The sequence below is a fragment of the Kogia breviceps genome, chromosome X, assembly GCF_026419965.1.
Source record: "Kogia breviceps isolate mKogBre1 chromosome X, mKogBre1 haplotype 1, whole genome shotgun sequence".
Classification (NCBI taxonomy): Eukaryota; Metazoa; Chordata; class Mammalia; order Artiodactyla; family Physeteridae; genus Kogia; species Kogia breviceps.
Genome location: NC_081330.1, coordinates 59,586,873 through 59,612,264, shown reverse-complemented (window position 1 = coordinate 59,612,264; position 25,392 = coordinate 59,586,873). Strand labels below are relative to the sequence as shown.

At 38.5% G+C, this 25,392-nt stretch overlaps 1 pseudogene; it reads left to right on the top strand.

Moving 5' to 3' along the window:
• Positions 1–20,682: 20,682 nt before the first annotated feature.
• Positions 20,683–24,599, top strand: LOC136791954 (V-type proton ATPase subunit B, brain isoform pseudogene; annotated as a pseudogene).
• The last annotated feature ends 793 nt before the right edge of the window (positions 24,600–25,392 follow it).

The following is a 25,392-nucleotide window of genomic DNA, read 5'->3' as shown; positions in this document are numbered from 1 at the left end:
GCTATTCCAGCTTTCTTCTGATTTCCATTTGCATGGAAAATCTTTTTCCATTCCCACTCTTTCAGTCTGTATTTGTCCCTAGGTCTGAAGTGGGTCTCTTGTAGACAGCATATATACGGGTCTTGTTTTTGTATCCATTCAGCCAGCTTGTGTCTTTTTGTGGGAGCATTTAATCAATTTACATTTAAAGTAATTATTGATATCTATGTTCCTATTACCATTTACTTAATTATTTCCAGATTGTTAATGTAGGTCTTTTCCTTCTCTTGTGTTTCTTGTCTAGAGAAGTTTCTTTAGCATTTGTTGTAAAGCTGGATTGGTGGTGCTGAACTCTCTCAGCTTTTGGTTGTCTGTAAAGGTTTTAATTTCTCCATCAAATCTGAATGAGATCCTTGCTGGGTAGAGTAATCTTGGTTTTAGGTTTTCTCCTTCATCACTTTAAATATGTCCTGCCACTCCCTTCTGGCTTGTAGAGTTTCTGATGAAAGATCAGATGTTAACCTTATGGGGATTCCCTTGTGTGTTATTTGTTGTTTTTCCCTTGCTGCTTTTAATGTTTTCTTTGTATTTAATTTTTGACGTCTTGATTATTACGTGTCTTGGTGTGTTTCTCCTTGGATTTAACCTGTATGGGACTCTCTGTGCTTCCTGAACTTGATTGACTATTTCCTTTCCTATATTCGGGAAGTTTTCAACTATAATCTCTTCAAATATTGTCTCAGTCCCTTTCTTTTTCTCTTCTTCTTCTGGGACCCCTATAATTCGAATATTGGTGCACTTAATGTTGTCCCAGAGGTCTCTGAGACTGTCCCCAGTTCTTTTCATTCTTTTTTCTTTATTCTGCTCTGCAGTAGTTATTTCCAGTATTTTATTTTCCAGGTCACTTATCCGTTCTGCCTCAGTTATTCTGCTGTTGATCGCATCTAGAGTATTTTTAATTTCATTTTTTGTGTTGCTCATCATTGCTTGCATGCTCTTTATTTCTTCTATGTCCGTGTTAACTGTTTCTTGCAATTTGTCTATTCTATTTCCAAGGTTTTGAATCATCTTTACTATCATTATTCTGAATTATTTTTCATGTAGACTGCCTATTTCCTCTTCATTTGTTAGTTCTGGTGTGTGTTTATCTTTCTTCTTATGTTTGTTTTTCTATCTTCTCATTTTGCTTATCTTACTGTGTTTGGGGTCTCCTTTTTGCAGGCTGCAGATTCGTAGTTCCCGTTGTTTTTGGTGGCTGTCCCCAGTGGCTAAGGTTGGTTCAGTGGGTTGAGTAGGTTTCCTGGTTGGGGGGACTAGTGCCTATGTTCTGGTGGATGAGGCTGGATCTTGTCTTTCTTGTGGGCAGGTCCACATCTGGTGGTGTGTTTTGGGATGTTGGTAGCCTTATTATGACTTTAGGCAGCCTCTCTGCTAATGGATGGGGCTCTAGTCCTGTCTTGCTCTTTGTTGGGCATAGGGTGTCCAGCACTATAGGTTACTGGTCATTAAGTGAAGCTGGGTCTTGGTGTTGAGATGGAGACCTCTGAGGGATTTTCACCTTTTGATATTGCATGGAGCTGGGAGGCCTCTTGTGGACCAGCGTCCTGAGGTTGGTTCTCCCACCTTAGAGACACAACCCTGACTCCTGGCTGAAGTGCCAAGAGCCTTTAATCCACACGGCTCAAAATAAAAGTTAGCAAAAATAGAAAGGAAAGATAGAAAGGAAGGAAGGAAGGAAGAAATAAAGGAAGGAAGAAGGCAAGAAAGAAGGAGGAAGGAAGGAAGGAAGAGAGGATGAAAGAGAGGAAGGAAGAGAGGAAGGAAGGGAGGAAAGAAGGGAGGAAGGAAGGAAAGAAGAATGGAAGGAAGAAAGAAAGGAAGACAGGAAGAAGACAAAATAAAGTAGGATAAAATATAGTTATTAAAATTTAAAAAAATTATTTAGAAGAAAATTTTTTTAAAAAAGGGTCAGTCAGAACCCTAGGACAAATGGTGAACGCAAAGCTATACAGACAAAATCTCACAGAGAAGCACACACATACACACTCACAAAAAGAAAAATAGTGGCAAATAATAATATATCTTGCTCCCAATATCCACCTCCACAACTTCAGATATTTTGCTGTCTATTCAGGTTTTCCACAGATGTAGGGCATGTCAAGTTGATTGTGGAGCTTTATTCCACTGCTTCTGGGGCTGCTGGGAGGGACCACCCGCTCTCCTCTTTGTTCACACAGCTCCTGGGGTTCAGCTTTGGACTTGGCCCCACCTCTGCACGTAGGTTGTCCGAGGGTGTCTGCTCTTTGCTCAGACAGGATGGGGTTAAAGGAGCAGCTGATTCGGGGGCTCTGGCACAAGCCGGAGGGAAGGAGAAGCACGGATGTGGGGTGATCCTGTGGCAGCAGGGCCCAGCATGATTCTGCACCAGCCCAAGGCATGCCCCCCGTTCTCCCGGGGAAGCTGTCGCTGGATGCTGGGACCCCGGCAGTGTTGGGCTGCACAGGCTCCCAGGAGGGGAGGTGTAGAGAGTGACCTGTGCTCGCACACAGGTCCCTTGGTGGTGGCAGCAGCAACCCTAGCATCCCACATCCGCCTCTGGTGTCTGTGCCAACAGCTGCAGCTCACGCCCGTTTCTGGAGCTCCTTTACGCTGTGTGCTTAATCCCCTCTCCTCCCGCCCCAGGAAGCAAAGAAGCAAGAAAAAGTCTCCTCTCTCTTTGGCAGCTCCGCACCCGTTTCTGGAGCTCCTTTACATGGCATGCTTAAACCTCTCTCCTCGTGCACCAGGGAGCAAAGAAGGAAGAAAAGTTCTCTTGCCTCTTTGGCAGCTCCAGACTTCTCCTGGACTCCCTCCCGGCTAGCCATGGTGCAGTAACCCCTTCAGGCTGTTTTCACTCAGCCAACTCCAGACCTCTCCCTGGGATTCGACTGAAGCCTGAGTCTCAGCTCCCAGCCCCCGCTCGCCCCGTTGGATGAGCCGACAAGTGTCTCGGGCTGGACAGTGCTAGTTGGCACTGATCCTCTGTGTGGCAATCTCTCCACTTTGCCCTCCACACCCTGTTGCTGCTCTCTCCTCCACGGTTCCAAAGCTTCCCCCCTCTGCCACCCACAGTCTCTGCATGCGAAGGGGCTTCTAGTGTGTGGAAACCTTTCCTCCTTCACAACTCCCTCCCACTGGTGCAGGTCCCATACCTATTCTTTTGTCTCTGTTTATTCTTTTTTCTTTTGTCCTACCCAGGTACATGGGGGTGTTTCTTGCCTTTTAGGAGGTCTGAGGTCTTCTGCCAGCGTTCAGTGGGTGTTCTATAGGAGCACTTTCACGTGTAGATGTATTTCTGATGTATCTGTGAGGAGCAAGGTGACTTCCACGTCTTAGTCTTCGACCATCTTCTCTCCTCTCTAAAAGCTGGTTTCTTGAGAAGGTAAACAAAACTAAGAAACCATTAGCCAGACTCCTCAAGAAAAGAATGGAAAAGACTCAAGTCAACAGAATTAGAAATGAAAAAGAAGTAACATCTGACACTGCAGAAATACAAAGGATTGTGAGAGATTACTACAAGGAAATATATGCCAATAAAATGGACAACCTGGAAGAAATGATCAAATTCCTAGAAGGGCACAATCTTCTGAGACTGAGCCAGGAAGAAATAGAAAATATAAACACACCAATCACAAACACTGAAATTGGGACTGTGATTAAAAATCTTCCAACAAACAAAAGCCCAGGACCAGATGGCTTCACAGGCGAATTCTATCAAACATATTGAGAAGAGCTAACACCTATCCTTCTCAAAATCTTCCAAAATATAGCAGAGGGAGGAACACTCCCAAACTCATTCTATGAGGCCACCATCACCCTGATACCAAAACCAGACAAAGATGTCACAAAGAAAGAAAACTACAGGCCAATATCACTGATGAACAGAGATGCTAAAATCCTCAACAAAATACTAGCAAACAGAATCCAACAGCACATTTAAAGGATCATACACTATGATCAGGTGAGGTTTATCCCAGGAATGCAAGGATTCTTCAATATACACAAATCAATCAATGTGATACACCATATTAACAAATTGAAGGATAAAAAACATATGATCATGTCAATAGATGCAGAAAAAGCTTTCAACAAAATTCATCACATATTTATGTTAAAAACCCACCAGAAAGTAGGCATAGAGAGAACTTACCTCAACATAATAAAGGCCACATATGACAACCCACAGTCAACATCATTTTCAATGGTGAAAAACTGAAATCATTTCCACTAAGGTCAGGAAAAATACAAGGTTGCCCACTCTCACCACTATTTTTCAACATAGTTTTGAAAATTTTAGCCACAGCAATCAGAGAAGAAAAGGAAATAAAAGGAATCCAAATTGGAAAAGAAGAAGTAAATCTGTCACTGTTTGCAGATGACATGATACAATACATAGAGTGTATCCGAGATGCTTCCAGAAAACTACTAGAGCTAATCAATGAATTTTGTAAAGTAGCAGGATACAAAATTAATGCATAGAGATCTCTTGCATTCCTATACACTAATGATGAAAAATCTGAACGAGAAATTAAGGAAACACTCCCATTTACCATTGCAACAACAACAACAACAAAATACATAAGAATAAACCTACCTAAGGAGACAAAAGACCTGTATGCTGAAAACTTTAAGACACTGATGAAAGAAATTAAAGATGATACAAGCAGATGGAGAGATATACCATGTTCTTGGATTGGATGAATCAGCACTGTGAAAATGACTATACTACCTAAAGCAATCTACAGATTCAATGCAATCCCTATCAAATTACCAAAGGTATTTTTCACAGAACTAGAACAAAAAAATTCTCAATTTTTATGGTAACACAAAAGACCCCGAATAGCCAAAGCAATCTTGAGAAAGAACAACGGCACTGGAGGCATCATGCTCCCTGACTTCAGACTATACTACAAATCTATAGTCATCAGGACAGTATGGTACTGGCACAAAAACAGAAATATAGCTCAATGGAACAGGATAGAAAACCCAGAGATAAACCCAAACACATATGGTCACCTTATTTTTGATAACGGAGGCAAGAATATACAGTGAAGGAAAGACAACCTCTTCAATAATTGGTGCTGGGAAAACTGGACAGCTACATGGAAAAGAATGAAATTAAAACACTCCCTAACACCATACACAAAAATAAACTCAAACTGGATTAATGACCTAAATGTAAGGCCAGACAGTATTAAACTCTTAGAGGAAAACATAGGCAGAACACTCTTTGACATACATAATAGCAAGATCCTTTCTGACCCACCTCCTAGAGAAATGGAAATAAAAGCAAAAATAAACAAATGGAACCTAATGACACTTAAAAGCTTTTGCACAGTAAAGGAAACCATAAACAAGATGAAAGACAACCCTCGGAATGGGAGAAAATATTTGCAAGTGCAACAACTGACAAAGGATTAATCTGCAAAATATACAGGCAGCTCATACAGCTCAATATCAAAAAACAAACAACCCAATCCAAAAATGGGCAGAAGACCTAAGTAGACATTTCTCCAAAGAAGATATACAGATTGTCAACAAACACATGAAAGGATTCTCAACATCACTAATCATTAGAGAAATGTAAATCAAAACTAAAATCATGTATCCTCTCACACTGGTCAGAATGGCCATCATCAAAAAATCTACTAACAGTATATTCTGGAGGGAGTGTAGAGGAAAGTTAACTCTTTTGCACTCTTGGTGGGAATGTAAATTGATACAGCTACTATGGAGAACAGTATTGAGCTTCCTTAAAAAAACTAAAAATAGAACTACCATATTACCCAGCTATCCCACTATTAGGCATATACCCTGAGAAAACCATAATTCAAAAAGAGTCATGTACCACAATGTTTATTGCATCTCTATTTACAATAGCCAAGACATGGAAGCAACCTGTGTCCATCAACAGAAGAATGGGTAAAAAAGATGTGTCACACATAAAAAGAAACAAAATTGAGTTATTTGCAGTGAGGTGGATGGACCTAGAGTCTGCCATACAGATTTATGTAAGTCAAAAAAGAAACCAAATACTGTATGTTAACACATATATATGGAATCTAAAAAAAAAAAGGTTCTGAAGAACCTAAGAGCAGGGCAGAAATAAAGACACAGCCGTAAAGAATGGGCCTGAGGACACGGGGTGGGGGAAGGGTAAGCTGGGACTAAGTGAGAGAGTGGCATAGACATACATACACTACCAAATGTAGACTAGATAGCTAGTGGGAAGCAGCCACATAGCCCAGGGAGATCAGATCGGTGCTTTGTGTCCACCTAGAGGGGTGGGATATGGAGGGTGGGAGGGATATGCAAGAGGGAGGAGATATGGTGATATATGTTTATGTATACCTGATTCACTTTGTTATACAGCAGCAACTAACACAATAATGTAAAACAATTATATTCCAATAATGATGTTAAAAAATACGTAAGAAGATATTTGGCCATAACACACACTTGAAAATGCAAAATAAATATTCTTTAATCCAGTGGGTATATGGTGCTCTTTTTCATACTTTCCATAAAATAATTAAATTTAAAATTTTCAGGCTGGTGTGGGTTTGATGTTAGTTTTACATGTCTATGAGTTGGTTGACATGTTGGGAAGTGGAAAGATTTAAGGAGACGTTTGGGAAGAGGTGTGTGTGTGTGTGTGTGTGTGTGTGTGTGTGTGTGTTTTATTTTAAGAAGTAAAAATAGTTAAAATTATAAAAGGGAATATCTAAATGAAAATAATTGTTAATATAAATTAGCCACAGCTTTTTCATTCAAAGGTAGGTTTCTCAAACGTGTTTGTACATGCAAAATAGTATATTTCAAAATGGAAATATTATAAAATATTGGAGTAAATATCTTCATTACTTTTCCACTTGGATTGCAAATTTCTTAATAAATAAGATGTCACAAAATTCATCTTTATATTCCTGTATGCTTATATGAGTGCTATGTACCACATGAATGCTCAATTAATTTTATTTAATGATGATGAAGAACAGATATTTAGTAAACAGTGTCACCTTTTACTTCTCACTTCTAGCTCTCATACATATTAAAGCAAAGCATTATTTATATCAATGTTTGCCAAATTGGTCACAATATTTTTGGATTTTTTATTTCAGTGTATAGAAAAAATTGTTGATCATGCAGTTAATTAGCTCACCCACGCAGCAATATAATTCAACCATTAGGCTGATCAAAATAACCATACCAAATTCTTTCAAGCTCCAGTTATTTTAGTCATATCGGCCAAACACAGAAACTGTGAAGCTTCATTTCTGTTAGCTTTGATAAAATGTTCTACCTTTGAAAGTTTCTATCTCTGGTTCTATGGGCATGATATCTCAGAAAACTTGCTGCTAAGGAGGTCCTTTTTGGAAGCAAACAAAATTTTGATGTGGCATTTTGTTATATCAAAAGGTCTTCATCCAGGTTTCAGCATTGAAACTTGCTGAATTCTGAATATGTGTGGAACAGTTTTTGGCTTCCCTGCAGTCCAAGGCTTAAATGTAATCACAGATTTCCTGATAGCTGCATAGCACCCAAAAAGGGAGCCACTTTGTGTAACTATTGCTTCAAAATCTCAAGTAAAAGTTCTCTATGAAATTAATGCTAATAACCACTTGAATCATACATGGAGTTTTCAGACATCAAGCACAGCAAGATATCTGTAACATGAGACTATGAATGCTACTTGGCAAAATTTGATATTCAATTGGCATGTAGCGCTCTAATATGGATGTTGCACAGTTGGAGCCAGACAGCCGCTAACTATACAGCATGGTCAGAATAGTTAATAGTGGCATTCAATAAGTGAATGCTCACAGAAAGTAATCTCTTATCTCTGTTTTAATAATTTCCTTGCTGATTTATTTCCATACCAATCTATTACTAAACTGAAACTTATGATTGTCAAACTCTTTTTTAGAAATGTAAAAACTCAAAAATATGAGCATTTATGTATTCTTGCTTAAAAATGTTCTTTTATTGAATTACAAATAAATATAATGTCCAGTTGCAGCCTTTACAGTTATTGCAGAATGGTCTTAATACAATTATTCTGAAACATATTTATTCTGAAATTATGGTTATAAAACAGCTACACTTGGCCAGTAGTGTGCCTCTATTTGTCATCATGAGCTAAGGACAAAATAGTCTAGCCTGTAAGATAGGTACATAAAATTAGAAATAGCAGAAATAAAATTTATAAATAACAAAAATAAAGGACTTTTTCTGTCACCAGGAAAATTCTATTCTAATAACCAATGTCCATATCCAATAATATCTGTCCTGTTTGAATAAGGTATAGTCATCTGATATAAAAATAAATTAATAATAGTAATAATACTAAAAACTCATGATTATCTACAGATGGTTAATCCACACATGTTGGTGTCTAACCCAGCTGGATAAAGGTGATAGTCTTATTTTTCAAGGAACTCAATCCAGTTTGCATTATTCTCCTAATAGGCATGATAACTGGGTTAAGGCTAATCACTAGGAAATGTGCTATAAGAGAACTATCAACATTAATGACAGAATATCTTAGGTAATACCCACTAAAAGATATACTAGATGTTAGAACAAATACTCTGCTATTTGATAAAATTAATAATGAAATGGAACTTATTCAGTTAGCAGTTGTACTTTATTGTCTTATCACTAGACCCTGTCATTCGTTCAAAAAAGACACAAGTTCAAAATTCTACTATAAAATAATGAAGCCAGTTCTCATGAGCTAAAGAAAAAATCTGAAGTTAATGATTTAAGTGATTTTCTATGTATGGGAAGATGCAAGAATCTAGAGTCACTGAAATTCTTCCTTAGATGTGCATCTTAACAATTGTGGGGGCCCGTATATCCCAAACACAGAAATCTTCCTATTTTTCCACCCTGAATTCCCCTCAGGCCACACTGCAGTGAGCTGCAACTTAATCCTTGTAGAACTGGAAGGGCAGGCAACATACTTTGTTTACCCTGTGTATTTATTTATTTATTTTTATTTGCAATATATATTTCTTTTATTGGGAGGTAAATAGTCACCTCATCTAATCTTTTTTCTTTTAACGTCTTTATTGGAGTATAATTACAATGTGTTGTGTTATTTTCTGCTGTATAACAAAGTGAATCAGCTATATGTACACATATATCCCCATATCCCTCCATCTTGCATCTCCCTCCCACCCTCCTTATCCCACCCCTCTAGGTGGTCACAAAGCACTGAGCTGATCGCCCCGTGTGATGCAGCTGCTTCCCACTAGCTATCTATTTTACATTTGGTAGTGTATATATGTCAATGCTAGTTCTTGCAGAGGTATGGCATCATGCTTATTTTTTCATTAATTTTATTTATTTTTGGCTGAGTTGGGTCTTCGTTGCTGTGCATGGGCTTTTTCTAGTTGCAGTGAGCGGGGGCTACTCTTTGTTGCGGTGCACAGGCTTCTCATTGCGGTGGCTTCTCTTGTTGCAGAGCACAGACTCTAGGCGATCAGGCCTCAGTAGTTGTAGTGTGCAGGATCAGTAGTTGTGGTGCACGGGCTTAGTTGCTCCATGGCATGTAGGATCTTCCCGGACCAGGGACTGAACCTGTGTCCCCTGCATTGGCAGGTGGATTCTTAACCACTGTGCCACCAGGGAAGTCCCTGGCATTATAATACATTCAGCAAATTTCCATTTGCTTTCCTTTCTATAAAAAGGTAAGACATATGGTCGCTCTATTAGGTGTAGTGCTAATGGAGGAAACTGTGAATAACATGAGTCATACTGTCTCAGGATTTAAATTACAACAGTTGTAAAATGTATATCTTTGGCAAATGCATTCACTCTTTCTGGTCTACAATACCTCAGGATACTGTTTTGTGGTACTAAATAGAACCCAAAGAGGTGACTGCATTTTAATGTAGCTTCCTACACACTCACATAAATCTGTGTTTGTGTGTGCATGTATGTGTATGTGTTTCTTAGATCAAAAGTAAGAAAACATTTATTCAAAACTTTAAAATACTTAATTTCATTAGACTTTGGTGCTTCTGGCTAGAGAGAATTTAAACACAGCCTAGGATGTTGCTAATTAAGATGAATTTTTAAAAGAGATTAAGGCTCTATTATGCTAGTTTCAAGGTCCATTTTAAAGACTGTATCATGTGTTAATATAGACTTGATCTTTTTTAGGTTTTACTCTCAATGAGTTGTTTTAACTCTGTTTATACATACTTTATATATATTTATGGGTGTGTATTTTTTTTTTTTTGTCATGGGTGTGAAACTTTTCTCTGAGTTTCACAGGCCAGTCTAGCAAGTTAAAAACTCACTTCACAACTGATCCAAAAGAACTCTAACAGGGCCTAGAGTCACTGTTTTTGGTGGACAAGACTATTATTTGAGGCAGAAGCAGGAAAAGAAATAGTTCCTTTCTGAGGGTTGGAGTAATCTTAGAGTGGGGTTTAAAGAGTACTTACCTCTTTCACTTTCTTCCATTTCTTTGACTCACTTTTTCCCTGGATAGGTGACCACTATTCACCAGATCTCAAATTCCCAATGCTTAATTATCTTTAGTCCTGATCAAGAGGTGAGACAAGAGGAAATGTGGATATATTAAATATCTAAACAGAAAATTAATCAAATTTCCTTTCAGAATACTTTTCCTTCTACCAACTTTTGATTAAAGCTGCTAATGAAAACCAAATTGATGAGTTTGAGTATCAAATTTTATTTTTTCATTCTTATTCACCTTAGGAGGGCACAAAGGTACCAACAGGCAGGCAGTAAGAAGGATAGAGAGGTAAAAGATCCTAGATAATCAGTATACTAGTTCTGATTGAGAGCTTACTATGCCTTATTATTGTTCAGATTATTCCTCATCTGTGCTTGATGTTCTTTCAAGATAGGTATATTATGAGGCCATTAAAGTAGAAGGTCACAGCAAAGGGATTGTAGACTCCAAACAAGAAGGAACCAATGTTTCACTTTGGTTCTTAGCATAAAAATGCACTCAGTTGTGTTCATTAGATATCATTATTCATTTATCCATTGAACAAAAAAATTACCAAATTCCTACTATGTTCTTGGAACTGTTCTATACTCTGAAGATACAGTGGTATTTGAGATTAAGTCTTGTCCTCATTTATCTTACATTAGAGAAGGGAGAGGAGACAGACAATAAACAAATAAGCAAGTAAATAAATAAGGTAATTTCAGATTGTGATAAATTCTATAAGTACAAATAAACAGTGATATAATAGTGACTTGGAGTGGGGAAACATTAGATGGGAAAGTTAGAGATGACTTTTTGAAAATGTGATATTTAAATTGAGACTGAAAGTTGTAAAAAACACTTCCATACAAAAAGTCAGAGAAATAACTTTCTAAGCAGAAAGAATACAAAAACACTAAGGGAAAAATCAGGCTTGATGTGCTCAAAAAAAGAAATTCAACATGGTTGAATTGCTGATGAGGTAAGCAGATTATACTGTGTTTTGTAGGATATGGTAAGGTATGTAGGATTTGATTTTGTTATTAGTTCAGTGGAAAGTCACACTGGAGGACTTTCTCCATGGGAATGATTCTGAATGCTGAAAACTTATTGACAGATTGTATATGGAGCATGAGGGAAAGAGAGGAACAAAGGATGACCTCAAGGATTTTGATTTGAGCAACTGGATAGACGAGGAATACTGGAGGAAAAGCAGAGTGTTTTTAAGATGGAAGAGGGGTCAAACTTTTTGTTTTTTTCATGGTTACTTGGACATGTCTATTAGACTTCCAAGTGGAGGTCTTGAGTCGGCAGTTGGATATATGAATTTAGATCTCAGGGGACAAGTAAAAACTAGAGATATACATTTGATAATCATCAGGATATGAGTGCTAATTAAAGTCATGTTACTGGACTTATAGACAGAGTATAAATACAGAGGAAAAGAGAAGTTGTTAACAAGCCCTCAGGTGTTCCAACATTTAGAGATCATGTAGCAAAGGAGAACCTGGGCCAGAAAAATGATCTGGGATAGATCATATAGAGCAATAGGAGAAAACCCAGGAGAGTGTAGTCTCAAGGAAGCAGAGAGAAAAGAAATTATTTCAAGAATTAAGGAATGATCCACTATATTAAATGATACTGAGAGATAAAGTCAGGAGAAGACTGAGAAATAACATTAGATTTGGTAAAATGAGATGGTTGGTAACCTTCACAAGAGATGTTTCAGCAGAGTGATGGAACAGAAGCAAGACTGACATGGACTGAAAAGTGAAAGAGAGGTGAGGAAATGGTTACAATGAGGGTGACAACCTTTTTTTGTGATGTTTTAACGTAAGAAGCAGAAAAATGAGGTGGCAGCTGGGAAATTATGTGGAGTTAAGAGAGTTTTGTGTAATGCAAATCTACATGTTAATAGGAATGATCCAGTTGAGAGGGAAAAAATGTGACACTGTGGGATAGAATGTTAATAATTGCATGAAAAAAAAGCCATGGGAGGGCAAGAAGTGGGATCCTGAGAACATTTGGAAGAGTTGGTCTTTGATACAAGAAGAGACACCTTATCCATAATAGAGTATGTGGGTACAGATTCAGGTCGGTTGGTAAATTTGCTGGTTGGAAAATGAAATAGTTCTCTTTTGACTTCCTATTTTCTTAGTGAAATAAGATGTGAGGTCATTAACTGGGAATAAAGAATATAGAGGAGAAGTTGAAGATTTGTGGAGAGATGGAATGGTGAAATAGTTGTCTCAGAGAATAGGAAAATAAATTAGGAAATTGTAGGATTGCTAGGTAGTGCTGTTTGTTCCTTTGGAGATTTTTAATCATATATTTTAAAATCTGAAATTCATCTGAGAAGTTAAAATCCAGGCCTCCATTGGTGCAGTCTACTGCTGCTGCCCTAGAAAGAGCCTTGATCTGTAACAATTGGAAAAACTTCACTGGCACTGGAGAAGAGAATGAATAGAACAAGTACTTTGCCTCTGACTCTCAATACATGGGGCACCTAGTCAGGCTGTCCCAGATAGATCAGATTGACCTGTGTGTCTTCCTACATACAAATTTTGCTCTTTGGAATGTCATCACAGAGTTCCAGAGACTTCTCTTGATTTCTTTAATTTTCCCAACCCTCAGATGATGTTTTGCTCTTTGATCATAGATTTAAATCAGAATCTCCTGACTTTTCTACACTTATCATATCCTAATGGTTCCCTCCACATGGCTTTTTCATTGTCCTTTAAAATTGTCAAGGTGGACCATGACTTAATGTTTTACTGAACACATCTGTCTCACACACTCACAGGGTCAACCTACTTCTGGGTGCTGAACAATGGAATTAATGATTGTGCCTATGTAATACCAAATAGGGTATTTCAAGGTTTTCTGAAGTAAGATATAGAAGAGAAATTTCTTTTGATGGAGAAAGTGGAAGCCGTATTGACTGTATTTCTGCAAAACAGGTGGAGGCTCAGCTTTTGGGTACAACAGTGATTTCAATGTAGGGTGATCAGGATAGCCCCACTTTCTGTTGGTTGCTCCAATGTAAACATGAACAGTTACCTCTGTCACTTTCATAAGTGTTCTGGTTTGGGCAATAAATTATATAGTCATTCTACCTCAAGAGGCTGATACAGTCACAGATTGTGGAAAAAAAAATGTCTTCATAGCTAGCTGCTATTATTTCTGAACCCCTATGGGCTCATAAGAGTAGGGTGTCACTATCAAACACTTAGAGGAAAACATAGGCAGAACCCTCTATGACATAAATCATAGCAAGATCCTTTTTAACTTACCTCCTAGAGAAATGAAAATAAAAACAAAAATAAACAAATGGGACCTAATGAAACTTAAAAGCTTTTGCACAGCAAAGGAAACCATAAACAAGACCAAAAGACAACCTCAGAATGGCAGAAAATATTTGCAAATGAAGCAACTGACAAAGGATTAATCTCCAAAATTTACTAGCAGCTCATGTAGCTCAATATCAAAAAAACAAACAATCCAATCCAAAAATGGGCAGAAGACCTGAATAGACATTTCTCCAAAGAAGATATACAGATTGCCAACAAACACATGAAAGAATGCTCAACATCATTAATCATTAGAGAAATGCAAATCAAAACTACAATGAGATATCATCTCACACTGGGCAGAATGGCCATCATCAAAAAATCTAGAAACAATAAATGCTGGAGAGGTGTGGAGAAAAGGGAACCCTCTTGCACTGTTGGTAGGAATGTAAATTGATACAGCCACTATGGAGAACAGTATGGAGGTTCCTTAAAAAAAACTACAAATAGAACTCCCATACGACCCCACAATCCCACTACTGGGCATATAACCTGAGAAAACCATAATTCAAAAAGAGTCATGTACCAAAATGTTCATTGCAGCTGTATTTACAATGGCCAGGACATGGAAGCAACCTAAGTGTCCATCAACAGATGAATGGATAAAGAAGATGTGGCACATATATATAATGGAATATTACTCAGCCATAAGAAGAAACAAAATTGAGTTCTTTGTAGTGAGATGGATGGACCTAGAGTCTGTCATACAGAGTGAAGTAAGTCAGAAAGAGAACAACAAATACTGTATGCTAACACATATATATGGAATCTAAGAAAAAAAAAAGGTCATGAAGAACCAAGGGGCAAGACGGGAATAAAGAAACAGACCTACTAGAGAATGGACTTGAGGATACGGGGATGGGGAAGGGTAAGCTGTGACAAAGTGAGAGAGTGGCATGGACATATATACACTACCAAACATAAAATAGATAGCTAGTGGGAAGCAGCGGTGCTTTGTGACCACCTAGAGAGGTGAGATAGGGAGAGAGAGAGGGAGGAAGATGCAAGAGGGAAGAAATATGGGGACATATGTATATGTATAACTGATTCACTTTGTTATAAAGCAGAAACTAACACACCATTGTAAAGCAATTACACTCCAATAAAGATGTCAAAAAAAAGTAGTATATCACACTATGATCACATGACCATCACCACCACCCCTAGGACCTGATCCAAAAAAAAAAAAAAAAAGTCACCATGTCAATCTGACCCTGCCTTCTATTCTATAAGTTTATACTCCTTAGGTTCTGCCTGAAACACTTTTCTACATCTATCTATCTGTATGAAGGCCCAGGTCTGGCTTAATGAGTTTAAATTAGGCCAAAAATGGACAAGTGGGAGGTATGCAGTATCCCTCTATATAGTAGCCGAGACTCACCTACTACTTCCTATGGGATCCTTCTCCCCAAATATATCCATACTGCTTCAGCTAGCAAATCTTGTTTGTGGTCCCCAAATCCAAATTTTAGATAGCTCTCTTTTCATTGAATCAGATATGCTATTCTCTCTTGCCTGCTAGAGAAAAAGGCCTGGACCAATGAAATTAAGTCCATGGAAGGAAAGGTAGCCCCTTTAAGAACTGATGTACAGAATGCTCAGGAACCTGTGATTCTGTCTACTGTGACATCAGGGAGCCAAGATAAGAGGGACTGGCTATAGACACAAGTGAAGCTTTCTTGCCAATCTTCACTGAAATCACACTTTCAAGAGTCATGGTTTTCTTTTTTAGTTTTGTGGGTTTTTTAAATTTTATTTTAAAGAAGATTGCAAAAACAAAGCAGAAAAGGAAAGCCCAAAGACAAAAGAATGATATTTAAACAATGGAGGAAAAATATTGGGTCTGTCTCATTCTTCCTGTTTGTATCAGTTTTTTTTTTTCCAGATGATACCTAACCTTTATCTCATCTCCAACATTATTATCAATCCAAGGTTCCTCACCACCCCCTCCTCCAGGGGTGGTTGTGGATGGACATGAACTGAAACTTAAGGATGAGTCATGGTATATATTTCACATCCAACTTAATCTTATTTTAATCAGAAAGTACAATGGATTATTTAATAGTCTGCATCAAATTTCCCCATTTCAAAATATCTCTGTCAAAGTACCTATATAAAAATATCCTTGATTTCAATGTGGCTCCATCAAAATGGCTATGTCACAATGTTATGTACCCACTCATAACCAGTATGGCTGTAAGAATAGGCTGTGTGTAGATCTGGTCTGGATCCACTTATATGCCTCATGTCTGTTTCAAAATGCCAATTTCTTATTTCAAAGTCCATATTACTACAATTTACTCTTTGCTTATGTACTTAAAGTATGGTCTTTAAGAACCAACTCTTTATCAATTGATTTGTATTAGTTTCCCTCCAAAACTCTGCTGTATGCTGTAACTGTTTAAAGTTGCAGCTCTCTATATTCAGCTTCAGTATTCTCTAAGTTACTTTTTGTCAACTCTGTTTTGTCTGGGGATAAGCATTTTTCACACTATGATAATAGGAAGGGGGATTTATATTTAATTCTTTTGACTGGAATCTTCATGTATTGCTTAGAGTACCAGCTGAAATGAATCTTCCATTTGCATTTCCCCCCCCCCCAGTAAGCCATTCTACATCATAGAGAGAAAGATAGATAAATATAAATAGATAATAGATAGAAATAGACGAAAACCCGCTAAGTTACCACTATAATATGTAAACATTTGCCTTTTAATAATACCTTTGCTTATTTGTCATTTTTTAGGAACAGGCCTGGAGATATCTTGACATTTAAATATTTAGCATGTGGTATCAATATGAGCCATTGTATTTCAAATTTCCTTAAAATCATAGCTAAATCTTTCCTCTCTCTCTTAAAAAAAACAATCTATGTGCAGAATCCCTGGAGCTCATCCCTTCAGAGCATCCTTCCTAGAAGTCCTGTATCTCCACCACAACAGTTCTCTGGAAGAAATTACAAGTAAGAAATCCCTTAAAAGGAAAATTAAAGCTTGTAAATACTGAAAAAGAAAGAAAGCAGGATCTTTTTTGGAAAGAATTTTAGCAGAAAGTTTTATGTATTTATTTTTCAGTAGGAGGTGGGGTTGCAGAGAAGGAGAGGCATAGTCAGAGATAACAGTGTTTCTAACTATGAATATATACATAACTGTGTTTATGCCAGAAGATAACACATTTCCTAAGGAAAAAAGCACTGACCTAGATTAATCTGTAAGATTTTTTAAATAGTATTTCCTTCATTTATCTAAGTATCATAGTAATTTCTCAGACATTCTTAGACTATAGGAAATATTCCCTAACAAATACCCTAGTTTTAGTGAGGAAAAGAATAAAAGCAGAATGATTTTCTTTGTTTTATAAAGATGCCATTATTTTAGTATATCTGCTATATCAATCTAATGTGCCTTCTGGATGGTTTCACTTATTTGCTTCCTAGAGAATATAATGATAAGAATCTATGTGTGTTTGATATTTTTAAAATATACTAAAATATTCCATGTTTGTTTTTTTCATTTAAACTAGCATTATGACTCATGAGCCCAAAGAGGACAATACTTACATCTATCCATCTTTTAATTGGAATGGCTCTCTGGGAACAGCTAGACCTGAAGCAAATTATGGGGACAAGTATTCTTCAGCCATGCATATGAAGCCACTTTTCGTATGTATCATGCATTTCCATTTCTATATACAGTTATCATCACCGTAGTTCTAGTAAAGGTAATATAATGAATACTAAGACTTTGCTATAGCAAAATGATATGACAGAATCAGTTGAGATAAAGATATGTAAAGTTTAGTTTATAAGACTCACTATCACTACTATTTCATTTTGTAAAATGGGATTAGGAAATATGAGTCAAAGGTATAGTATATATAATACTTCATATGTATTAATATACTATGTATGTAACTTAAATTTGCAATCTTTAGAAAGGAGATTTGAGATCAAAGGAAGACTGGTTAAATTCCATGAGACTGATCTTATGATAATCATTAAATTATCATAATTTAACAAGGCAACTGCTATTTTGTGTTTTCGTGTACTTAATACATTAAATAGTACATTGCCCAAGCTAATGCTGAATACTGGCTAATTGCTGATGTCTAATTACAAGACATATTAACAATTATTATGAAGTGCAAACTGTGTTTCTCTGTATAAGTGTTTAAAACCAGAAATCAGAAAAAAAAGTGAAATGGATTATAACCCGAAAGTTATCTTTATGAATGTTCTTGACAAATGCAATGAATTACAGAAAAATGAAACTAATTCACCAAAAACGAATACCTTATGTTTGTTGACATATTGAATTGTTGTGTTTTCTTGGGGGGGAAGGGTCATTTTTAGTTGAATGACCGCTGACAAAATAACCTTCCCCATAGGATGGGAATAAAACACAGACCTACTAGAGCATGGACTTGAGGATATGGGGAGGGGGAAGGGTAAGATGTGACGATGTGAGAGAGTGGCAGGGACATATACACACTACCAAATGTAAATTAGATAGCTAGTGGGAAGCTGCAGCATAGCACAGGGAGTTCACCTCTGTGCTTTGTGACCACCTAGAGGGCTGGGATAGGGAGGGTGGGAGGGAGGGTGACACAAGAGGGAAGAGTTATGGGAACATATGTATATGTATAACTGATTCACTTTGTTGTAAAGGAGAAACTAACACACTATTGTAAAACAGTTATACTCAAATAAAGATGTTAAAAAAAAAAAAATCTTCCCCAAAAAACCCACAGTGGGGAGAGTGATATCACCAAGATGGCAACATATGTCGTTCCTGACTTCACTCCCCCTCAGAAGAAGAACTAATATCTATTCAAGGACATGACACTACTGAAAGAATTCTAGAAATACGGGTGAGACTAAAGCACCCCCGGCACCACAGAGACCAAAAGATACTGCTTCAGAAGGATAAGAGAAGCTGCTACACAATGACTGCATTGTCCCTCCCATTGCCAGTGTAGCAACACACAGAGAGGTCTTCCCTGAGTCTCTGGTTCCTCCAGTGGGAAAGGAGAGGCCAGGGGGACAAGAAACCTCCTAAGTTTCTTGGAGTCCCTACTCATGTGGGAGCCCCTACTCTGGTTTCGCTACATAGAGACTGCAGGGAAATCTGCAGGGCCCAACCACTGGGAATCTGACTGTATGGAGAAGAGAGAAGCGGCTTGCAACAAAGATCTTGGCAGACCAAGTTCATACCTGCAGTGCCCAAGTAGTAATCCTAACTAATGGCTTTGCTCATATGCAGAACCAAGTCAGTGGTGCACTTTCTTTTAAACATCTTTATTGGAGTATAATTGCTTTACAATGGTGTATTAGTTTCTGCTTTATAACAAAGTGAATCAGTTATACATATGCACATGTTCCCATATCTCTTCCCTCTTGCGTCTCCCTCCCTCCCACCCTCCCTATCCCACCCCTCTAGGTGGTCACAAAGCACCGAGCTGATCTCCCTGTGCTATGCGGCTGCTTCCCACTAGCTATCTATTCTACTTTTGGTAGTGTATATATGTCCATGACACTCTCTCATTTTGTCACAGACTACCATTCCCCCTCCCCACATCCTCAAGTACATTCTCTAGTAGGTTTGCGTCTCCATTCCCGTCTTACCCCTAGGTTCTTCATAGCCTTTTTTTTTTCTTCTTAGATTCCATATATATGTGTTAGCATACGGTATTTGTTTTTCTCTTTCTGACTTACTTCACTCTGTATGACAGATTCTAGGTCCATCCACCTCACTACAAATAACTCAATTTCGTTTCTTTTTATGGCTGAGTAATATTCCATATATTCCACTGTATATATGTGCCACATCTTCTTTATCCATTCATCCAATGATGGACACTTGCTTCCATCTCCTGGCTATCATAAATAGAGCTGCAATGAACATTTTGGTACATGACTCTTTTTGAATTATGATTTTCTCAGGGTATATGCCCAGTAGTGGGATTGCTGGGTCATATGGGAGTTCTATTTGTAGTTTTTGAAGGAACCTCCATACTGTTCTCCATAGTGGCTCTATCAATTTACATTCCCACCAGCAGTGCCAGAGTGTTCCCTTTTCTCCACACCCTCTCCAGCATTTATTGTTTCTAGAGTTTTTGATGATGGCCATTCTGACCTGTTTGAGAGATATACAGATTGCCAACAAACACATGAAAGAATGCTCAACATCATTAATCATTAGAGAAATGCAAATCAAAACTACAGTGGTGCACTTTGACTAGGGAACCCATTAGGATGCAGATCTGCCTGATTTGGGTACTCAAATGAGGAGTTTTTCTGGCCGTAGAGCCTGGACCAAGGAGTCTGAGGCAAGGAGCTGTGTCATAGATCCATCCACTGGGAAGAGTGTCTCCCAGCCCCATCTGATGAGTAGCTAGTGAGAGCACCGGGAAGCTGTGTAGCCTAACAACACTCCAGCTAAGAGACATGCAGAGCTGATTGCCCCCAGAGTAAAGCCAGTACTGGGCATGGAAGGTTCTCTTGCTAAACCCAGGCAGGGGGATTAACTCATAGCCAAGGCTGAGGGTAGCTCCCAACCCCTCCAGGCCAGAAAGCCTGCTTGGAGAAAAATGGGAGTTGCCTGGAGTGACCCTTCACTATCCCACTCAAGCAAGTGACCTGAAACATAGCCCCACCCATTGTGGATCCAGAGCTCCATCTGACCAGAATTGCTGACAATAACCCCTAGAAGCTGTGTAACCAGCAATGCTCGAGCCAAGAGTTGGGCCTGCCCAGGCAAGGGAACTGAGACATATCCACACTCACTGTGGATAGTATCTCTCACCCCATCTGATCAGAAAGGCTGGAAAAAAAACCTCGAAGCCATGCAGCCTAGCAGCACTCAATGCAAGAGGCAGGCAGGCAGAGCTGATAGTTTGCAGAGAAAAGCCAATGAACCTGTTTGGCTAGAGAACTTGGAGTGCAGGTTGGCTTGAGTTAAGACAACAAAGAGCTTTACTGGCTTTATGTTGCTTCTCTCACTGCACCCAGGCAGGAAAACTATTTCATAGCCCTGCTCATTGCTGAATACAGCTTCTAGCCTGCCTAACCAGGGAACCTAATCAGAGCACACAGGAAGCTGCATAGCCCATCCAACAGCCCAGATTAGAGTCGCACTTGAAAAGAGAGCACAAGCCATGTCTTTACCATTTGCAGAAAAAAACTGGTGGTCTCACCTGATCAGGAAATTCAGTGCACCTGTTGACTGATCTGGGTTCCCAAACAATAAGGCCATACAGGTCCTTGCTACCCTACCGGGGAGTGAAGCTAATTCATAGCCCCATCTACTACTGAATATAGTACCCAGCCCAAACCATCTAGTAAGCCTGACCAGAGAATCCAGGAAAGTACAGCACCATCTAACAGCCTTACTTGGGTAGGGAACCAAGCCAGCTGTCCTATCCAACTGTTCTCAGCCAGTGGCACACCTTCCTGTCCCCAATGTCAGAGCTTGAACAGTTGCCTCCCTCCACCCACAGCATAACAGTAGGCCCCACTTGCCTAAGGACATTACCAACAAATATGCCTAGAGACCCAAACTGAGCTGACTGGTGAAGATCCGTCTCTGCCAAAGCAAACCTGTAAAGTCTGTAAGAGGACCCCAATTACTCAAATGTGCAGCTACCAATGTAAGGAATCAAGGATAATGAAAAACCAAGAAAATATGGCACCAACAAAGGAAACTAATAAAGCTCCAAGAACTGACGCTAACAAAATGGAGACCTATGAACTGTCAGACAAATAATTCAGAATAATTCTCTTAAGGAAATCTAGCAAAATACAAGAACACACACACAAACAACTAAATGAAATTAGGAAAACTGTTTTCATGGATGGAGGTCAGGACCACAGCCAGAGGGAGGTGTTTTTCAGTGGGGAGGCTGCTCTGCAGGAGGACACCTAGAGCTGAAAAGTACCCTGCAGGTCATCTAGTCTAACCCTCTCATTTTACAGTGAGAAGCCTAAGGTTCTGGGAGGGACAGGGCTTTCCAGGATTTAGACAACTGATTATTGGCAGAGCAGGAAAATTCCAGGTTTCTTAAGTCTTGTTTGACCTTTTTCTACCATTAACTTTTTTGAGCTCAAGGCTCTCTTTGGGGAAGACAAGCAGCTTTGCCCATATTATATAGCATATATCCAAAGCATATGCACTGATACGTTTAAGTGTTGTGATTGTAAAAAGACCTTAATACACCAGGCTTAAGTGGACTGCTAAGCAGTTCTGAAAGAAATGGTTCTTGATTACTAAACAATACAATTGTGTAGCATCAGACCTCTTCCTAGCTTCCTTAGGAACTGGGGATGAGCCCTGGAAGTAGACTATTTAAAACTTTCCCCGGGTTGTAAGACTATGTTTGCACTGGTTAATTGCCAGAGTGCCTGTTTGTGGCTCATTGGTTAAAAAGAATTTCAGATGAAGGGTTTCAGTCTGGGCGCTCTCCTGCCTGACTAATCCTGTCCTGATCAGTCATTGGGTCATGTGACAGCACTGCAGTGTAAGGAAGAAGGAAAAGACTTGATTCTATGGTTTGAGGAGATGTGCTTTTATAAAATTTTTTTAAAATTGAAATATAGTTGATTTAGAATATTGTGTTAGTTTCAGGTGTACAGCAAAGTGGTTCAGTATATATACTCTTTTTAAGATTCTTTTCCCTTATAGGTTATTACAAGATATCAAGTATAGTTCCCTGTGCTATACACTAGGTCCTTGTTGGTGATCTATTTTACAAACAATAGTGTGTATATTTTAATCCCAAACTCTTAAGTTATCCCTTCTCTCCCAGATGTGCTTTTTATAATGGGAATTATTTGCATTAGAGAATGCCTTTTGGGAGTTTATGTGAGCTGAAGTAAATGTGTCCAGTAACTGACAGATGTTGCATTCTTATGACAATAAATTTATACCTAACAATTACAAATACTCTTTTATGAATTTCATTTATATGTTTTGCCCCAGAAGGGGTAGCTTCTAGGAAAAGATTATAAGGGGCAGCTGTCACTTTTCCATATAATTATTCACTCAATCTCAATTCAGAGAGTATCAACTGAAACAATAACATAGTTTAAAGAGTACTCCATGATTAAAGTTGTAAACCCTTAAGGGAGATGAGTATGATTTCTCAACATTCTGTGTGTGCTTAGCCAGTGACCAAAGAACTTCTCCAGTGGCTACACTCCATTGGAGAAAGATTGTTTTTCAGTAATGATACAAGAGTTTCCCAGACCACAAGAAAATGAACAGTTCAGTTTTAGAATTTGAGCATCAGCACAGTGTTAAAGAACAAGTGATGAGCCAGACAGTTGATTTTAGAAAGTCATTTAAAAACAATGTTTGGATGCTTTTAAAATGAGAACAATGAAGAAATTGTCTTAGGGAATACAAGAGAGTATCAGGAGTCAATGGTCCACTAGTGATCTTAGTTCACGTTAAGTTTCCCAGATATGCTGAGACTGTGCACTTGACATTACCTGATGGCATGAAGCAGAGTGGGCAAGTTCTAGAAGTCAGTGGTTCCAAAGCAGTGGTTCAGGTATTTGAAGGGACTTCAGGCACAGGTGCCAAGAAAACGTCCTGTGAGTTTACTGAGGATATTCTCCAAACACCAGTGTCTAAGGAGGTGCTTATGGGGTATTCAATGGATTAGAAAAACCAATCAATGGAGGTCCTGTTGTACTGGCTGAAGACTTCATTGACATCATGGGCCAGGCAATCAATCCTCAGTGTCGAAGCTATTCAGAGGAGATGATTCAGACTGGTATTTTGCCCATAGATGGCATGAAAATCCCTGTCTTCTCTGCAGCTGGCTTACCACACAATTAGATTGCATCTCTAATCTATTGCCAGCCTGGTTTGGTAAAAAAAAAAAAATCCAAAGATGTAGTGGACTACAATGAGGAAAATTTTGTGATTGTATTTGCTGCTATGGGTGTAAACATGGAAACTGCTGGGTTCTTCAAATCTGACTTTGAAGAAAATGGCTCAAGAGGCAATGTCTGCCTGTTTTTTAACTTGGCTAAAGACCCAACTATTGTGCAAATTATCACTCCTCACTTGGCTCTAACCACAGCTGAGTGGTGAAGATCAGTATGAGAAACATGTATTGGTTACCCTAACAGACATGAGTTCTTATACTGAAGCACTTTGAGAGGTTTCAGCAGCCAGGAAGGAGGTTCCTGGTCAATGAGGCTTCCCAAATTATATGTATACAGATTTACCCACAATATATGAATGTGCTGGTCGAGTGGAAGGTAGAAATGACTCTATTACTCAAATTCCTATTCTCACCATGCATAATAATGATATCACTCACTGAATCCCTGACTTGACTGGATATATTACAGAGGGGCAGATCTACACAACAGACAGATTTCCCCACCTATTAATGTGCTGCCATCATTATCACAGTTAATGAAGTCTTCTATTGAAGAAGGTATGACCAGAAGGGATCATGCCAATGTATCTAACCAGCTGTATGCATGCTATGCTATTGGTAAGGATGCACAAGCCATGAAAGCTGTAGTTGGAGATGAAGCCCTTATCTCAGATGATCTTCTTTACTTGGAATTTCTGCAGAAGTTTGAGAAGAACTTTATTGCTCAGAGTCCTTGTGAAAATTGCACTGTTTATGAGACTTTGAACATTGGCTGGCAGCTGCTCCAAATCTTTTCCAAAGAAATGCTGAAGAGAATCCCTCAGAGCACCCTGAGCAAATTCTACCCTCAAGACTCTGCAAAGCATTAACTACTACTTCATCACTGGCTTGATGCTTTTGTGAAATTCTGGTTCTGTTTTCTTTATTCCTTTTGCACTCCCCCATCCCTACCTTTGTGTTGGAGTTTACTGTGTTACCCTGTAATTAAAAACAAGGAATAGATAATAAAAAACTGAAATTAGAAAAACAATGCATGAACAAAATGACAAGTTCAGCAAAGAAATAGAAACCATCAGAACAACCCAACCAGAAATCCTAGAGTTGGAAAATATGAAAACTGAACTGAAGAATTCAATAGAGTTTCAAAATCAGACTCGACCATGCAGAAGAAACAATCAGCAACCTGGAGGACTGGACATTAAAATTATCCAGTCAGAGAAGCAAAAGAAAGAAGAATGCAAAAGAGTGAAGAAAGACTATGGGACTTATGGGACACAATGAAAAGAAACAATATTTGCATGATTGGAATTCCAGAAGGAGAAAAGAAAAAGAAAGGGACAGAAAGTATATTTATAGCAATAATGGCTGAAAACTTCCTGAACCTGGGGAGAGAAATTGACATCCAGATCCATGAGGCCCAAAGGATCCCAAATAGGTTTAACCCAAATAGGGCTACACTGAAACATTATTTAAATTGTCAAAAGTCAAAGGCAATGAAGAATTTTAAAAGCAGCAAGACTAACAAGAGAAGTTACATACAAGGGAACCCCCATGAGATTATCAGCAGATTTCTCAACAGAAACTTTTCAGGCCAGGAGAGAATGGGATGACATTCAAAATATTGAAAGAAAAAAAACCTGTCAACCAAGAAATGTATACCCA